This window comes from Nesoenas mayeri (assembly GCF_963082525.1).
Source record: "Nesoenas mayeri genome assembly, chromosome: 7".
Taxonomy (NCBI): domain Eukaryota; kingdom Metazoa; phylum Chordata; class Aves; order Columbiformes; family Columbidae; genus Nesoenas; species Nesoenas mayeri.
In genome coordinates this window covers 15,018,311-15,024,675 of record NC_137551.1, presented here as the reverse complement: position 1 = coordinate 15,024,675, position 6,365 = coordinate 15,018,311, and positions in this window count along the sequence as shown.

Genomic DNA, 6,365 nt, shown 5'->3' with positions numbered 1-6,365 from the left:
AATGCCTGTTGCACAGTATCATAGCGATGCTCTGGCATTTGCATTTCTAATTAAAGCTGAAAGGTATTTGGTGTTCTGGAAGTACATTTTACAGAAATGTGTTAAATCAAAGCCCAGTAGATTGTTTCTTAGTTTAGAAAGTTGTATGTTTCTGATTGGTCAAAAAAATGCAGTTAAGGAAAACAGACTTTTACAAGAAGAAAATAAAACCTGATGCTAGCCTGATAACTTGTGTGTTTCTTTATCTTCTGATTCTGATAAATTTACAGGCAGCTAAGGTGATGGAAGTAGGGATATTACTATCACGTTTCTTTGACCAATTGCCTCACCTTTGTCTTAGGTCATGTATTGTTTTATCAGCCTCAGTTTATCAGCAGAATTAAGTCCTAGAATAGATTTTCATTGCATAGACTTAAACATTCTTCTAAAAAAGAAGTCATGATTATGTCATTCTAATATTGTGAGTTTTTTTCAAGATGCTGAAATATCTGGAAGAATATCTTTCTTGACAGAAGATACAGCAGTTTAGTTGTTTAAATAGCTCTCCAAAATAAGCATTTAGGGAATGAGTGTTCTTCAACAAAACACGCACAGCACTTTTGTATATCTTTGACCTTTTACCTTTATCTTTCTTTCCTACTCAAGAGGTCACTGTTCTTCAGAACTTTTAACTTCTTTTGTTTGTAAGAGACGCTATATGTTCCTATCTCCTTAATTATGTGTTTTTATGCATTGCAAAAGAAAAATCAATAAATAGCATTTACTTAAAAGGAGATCTTGCAAGACACAAAGGCAGTGAGGAAAGAATTATCAAGTTAATCACAGAAACCTTTTACTCTGATTTTCAAACACAGTGAAAACCATCTCAGTGGCTGAATTGGAAATGGATTATCAGTGTTAAGACTTTTGCATCACTTGATTAAAAAAACAATAATTTTAGAGTAAAACCGCTGAGCAGATGCTTCTATATGATGTAAGCTTGCATTTACAGAAGGAATGTCTTAATTTCAGATCAAGGAAATTATTTTAGGGCACAAGTTTAGAAACCACAGGCCTTGATTCCTCAGGCAAGTAGGTACACATGAAATGTTAACAATGTCATTTGATTGTTTGCCTGAGTTATTTATTTTAACAGTTCAGTAATAGTTATGAAGAGCAACTTAATGTTTCTAACCTTTTATTCAGTGTTTCGATTTAACTTTTCAAAACTGAACTTATCAAAACACTGGTTTTGGTATAAATTATTGATTTTTCCTGTTCATGCTGTAGGAGTGTATATGAAGGTTTCTATTGCAATGCCTAAATCATAGGTGTTTCATATTCAAAATAGTGTTTTGTTGCTGAAGTTGGATACATGTTGGTTTATGGCTGTATATTGCCAAATACAGTGGTTTTGTATTTGTAAACTAGCTCTACCTGTCTTGAGGCCAAATGGTATTATAGCCTTCTGGTAATAGCCCGTGGCAAGAACTAAACACTGGAAGGATTAGTATTGCTGCTATATTTAGTATAAATAAGTACTAAAATAAATTCCATCGAGGGCGATCTATATTCAGGTAGTATTTAGAGATAACTTTATACTGATTATTACAGGTACTGCTGTAGTCAAATGAAGGCTTGTGACTTTAGATACTGACTAGCAGGATTCTTGCTATAGCACTGTTGTGTAGTCAACAGCTGCCTCTCTGCACAGTATTCCAGAAACATTATTTCATTATGTGAGCCAAGTAACCAACTTGGAGTAAAATTGCTTTCGGTTAAACAGGTCAGTTATAGATAACACTACAGTCTTAGTCTGAAATCTTGTATTAAAATTTAGATAAAATATATTTGGTGACTGGTAATTATCACCAAACAAAGGATGACAAAAATAAGATCTAGAAATACCTAGCATATCCATTTCTCCAGTTGCCCATATGTACATGTACTTTCTACCACATGCATATTTTCTTGACTTCCAGTCAGGTCCCACTAGTCTAGTCTAAAGCAAGCCACTTAAATCTCCTTGAGCTGCCATTCACCTACAGGTATAATCTTTTAAACCCATATGATATAGCCCTCTCTCTTACGTAGAATATAAAATTGTTTCAGCTTGGAGTTGCTTAGCTTGATTTCTTCTGGCAGTTTTTATTTTCCAGTGGGCAATGCGTTCCTCTTAATACATATATGTTCGGACTAAGATTCTTATTGATTTGATAGATAGGTGCTTTCCTGGTCTATTGATTAATTTGCAATGCCACCACGAGTTATTGGCATAACGATCATCCTTCTATTTTCTTGCACAAGTTGCAAGCAAACATGTGATGTGTTCATCACTTCATTTGGAAGCTGTTTCAGATGCTATTTGTGTGAAACTGTTAACTACACTGGTTGCTGTTTCTTCAGTTTTTCGAGGTTGTTGTCCAGCTACAGTACCTGGCTTTTAAAAAGACAAAGTTGAATTTTGGGGAAGATTTGAGTAGGATGTTAAAAGTGAGAGAAGGGTTTCCTGTGATATGATCAGAATTCTGCATCCAGAGGTTTATTTCTGGTTTTCTTTTGGTTATCAGGTGTCTTAGTAGATTTTCTACTCTGCTATTATATGGCATGAACTGCTGTGAAAAAACCCCAACCGAACAGCCCCACAGCTTGAATTGAACTGAAAGTAAATAGTTTGAAGATGGCTATTAATAACTTGGTTTCTTCTGTTGTAAGGTCAGTGAGACAGTACTTCAATTTTATTTATACTACAGATAGGATAAGTGTAAAATCAAGCATGCAAATGAGGGAGGGGAAAGCTCACATTAGAACTTAAAATCTGGAATTTAAAGAATATCCTACTTTATGTATTTTTTAATCTACAGTGCTGGCTTTTCAGCAGATAAAGGACAATATAATTGCTTTTGCCTGTTGTAGGAATCAAGTGATTAACTATTTACAGGTCAGAATGTTCATTTTCAAGCTGTACCAAACAGAAGCTGCGAGTTAAAAGAATATACTGGTTTTATCTCAAAAAACTTCAGTGCTACCCATATATGAGAATTCTGGAGGGGTAAATAAATTACTTTTGATTATATTGCTCTAATCCTTTGTCTTCTGATGCATTGTTGTCTGTTATTTCTGTAATTGTATTTGTATATTGAAGCTGTAGCATGTAACAGACATAAAGAAAATTCTCCAGAGGTGGAATTAGTGCGGTTTACTTTCAGTGTAGAGAGCTTCAGTAAAGGTTTAGAGAAACTAAATTAGAATGTAACTTTTAAAATCAGGGATTTAAGCATCTGATGACTGCTAATATTCAGGAGTGATAGGAAGCTGAAGCTGTGTCACTGTCTTTATATTACCTTGGTAATATATACTTAAGTGTTTATCATGGTGATTGAATAATATTAATGAATAGTGAAATATGGAATAGAAGTTATGAACACTGTTAAGGTATTTTAAGGGTTATTTGAGGCTGTATGTGTAGCAACACACAATGTTCCTGGAGTATTTAGCAATTGGAAGAGGAGTTTTAAAGCTATTTTTAATTTTGCCCTATATGTAACAAATCACTAGAGATTGTCAAACTTCTAATTATTTTAATAGTTGTTTCATTTTAAAAAACTTTTAATTTACAATTGCTCTCTTACTGTTTAGTAAGTATGGTACACTGCGTACCATAATGTGTTTCTTGTAATAGGTATATTTGGTTCCAGTGTCCTGCAAATGTAAAACTTGCTGATGTAGTCGCTGTTTTTTAATAGATCATTGACCCGTCAATCAGACTCTGACCATTCCAGAGATAAAAAGCTAGGCTTTCATTGGCTATTATGAATAGAGCACCTTTCCTCAAATTAAGAAATGGTGTAATAATTAACAGGTATAATGGATATGTGCATTCAGGTTTTGGTTATATCTTTGAGCTTTTGCTCCTCTTATCTTTGGTGTAGTTAACCCCCTGCCTACCCATAGATAATTTAACTAAAGTAGAAAAATTTACTCTAGTACAGCATCTAAAGCCCTGCATTATATTTACATGAACTAATCTAGGACACTTCACAGTTTTTTAATTTTAGTTTTGAGTTCTTTATACCATGGCATCTTACGCACCAACTTTTCTATGAATACAAAAGTCTCTGAAAGGTCTTGCAACACCAGATTGTAAGCTGGCCTCTAAATATACTGTTCTAATGATCTTGTGTATTTAGCAACCAAATTGTCCTTCCAGTGTCCTCAGAACTCATCAAGAACTGAAGTATTCTATGGGCTTATTCAGTGTAGTTGACTCTTTGTTTTTCCTTATAAGAAAACTTATAAGAATTCTATTATAAGCTTACTCTGGGGGTATAGAAAGCAGGTAAGCAAATTGTGTGGTCCTGAACATACTTTTCTTCACTTAAGATTTCTATATCCTTGCAACTTGGTGCCCAAATACTTGAGAACTTTTCAACAAGACAGTAAGACTAGAATAAAATGATATCTTATACCTGTTACAGGTCAGTGATGGGGCCTTGTTGAAGAAGTTGAAGATTGAAGTGAGGGAGCTGCTCACTCTGCCAAAGCCCAGTTTGGAAATAACTGATTTCATTAATCTCTGCATGGTATGCAAGTTCTTTAGAAAGGACACAGACTTGTATCAGAATTCTGCTGTTCAACCTCTTTGGTACTATAGCACATATTTTGAAGAAATCTGTTGTAATTAATTTGAACCTTTTATTTCCTTCAGCCTCCTTATTAAGAGACATTAACACTGTTTGACTACAGAGTATCTAATTAGGAAAAGCTACCCATCTGTAATGGCTGCAGCCAAGGGAACAACAAATGAAAAAAGCTATCAGTAGACTTACACATTTTGAAATGGAAAAATTTAATCTAATCAGTTAGGTTACACTTGTAAAGTTTATTTAAAGGTAGTGGTAACATTTTCTGTTTGTCATGGGGTCTGTTACTGAAGGTAACATCATGTGTTGGGCAGCTTTGTATCTACGAAACTTATTAATGTCACTTCTTTAGGGATTCATCCCCACTGTCACTTTGCTTTATCTTTCCCTTCTTACCTGATGCATTATTTTACTGTTGAACTGTAAATTCTGTCTTTTTAGTTATTTGTATATCACCATTCTTTAATTCACTTAAACCTTTCAGTTGTGTGGAAATTGTCCTTTAAAAGTTGCATTTTTGTGAGTCTAAATTTAAATGTACAACTGCAGAAGTTTGGATACTCTGATCTTTATGCTCATTGCAAAACAAATAATACTATAAAACTGAGAGATACCTGTCACTATTTTTTGTAGTTTTTTTCTATTATGACATGATACATCTAATTTTAGTGATTATATATAGTTTTTCCAGTTATGCCTATAATATACCAGTGTTATAGGATGTTTATAGTTTTTCCATGTTATTATGAACTTTATAAACATGCGGATTTATCGACACCTAGTGGGTTGTTAGGAAAATGCCTTTTCATTTCATACATGCTAAATGAAAAATTTACTTTTCAAAGCTGTATTGTTTCAGTGCTCTTTTTCTTCTGTTTGCAGATGGATTACCTCCCAAATTTTGCTTCTGGTGTCCTGTTTCCTACCTCTGCAGAATTTCCTATTGCAGCAACTTCTATTAACACCACTCCCAAAACATGTAGCGAGGTGTCTGCATTTTAACAAACACTTGTAGCTGTAGCTAAGTATTTTTAAATTATATTATAGCAGATTTTTTTTTAAAAAAAGGGTCTTCTGTGCTGTGTAAGGTGGGCTTTTAAAAAAATAGCTAGAAAAGCTTGGGTAGTATGATGCTATAAAATGAAATGAAGTAAATTCTGAATCATCTACTCAAGTTTTACTGATCTCTTAGTGCTTACTAAATAATTATAATTTATCAGTAATATTCTGAACCTTCAATTTCATAAAATCATCACTTAATACAGTATTTTTGTGCTAAAACAGCATGTAAAATATTGCATTACTATAAACTTCTAAATTAATTTTAAGTAGCTCTAGTATTTTTAATCATTTAGTTGAAATTGTAGTTTTCTGTGAGATTAGATTATCTCCTAACTATGCTGTGAGCATTTCTTAAACATTTGTTTCACATGAATTCAAATAAGGTACTGAATAGTGAATTCATATCAGGCTTTTTAATTAGCAATGGTAAATGAAGATGTTTGCTCAATAATTAAGATTAAATTGAACTTCACTGTAATTCTGCATCTGCTGTGTCTCTCCAGTTACTGTAAATTTATTTTTCTATGTGAGTTTGGCACAATAAATAACTTGTATTTTTTATTTTGTACATTTAATTTTATAGGCTTTGAGTAGCAGTGTTTTTACCAGTTAAATTATGAAATACTCCTTTGAATTTTAGGTATTTTTAAATTAAAAAAAGGCCAAATATGGGGGTTTTTT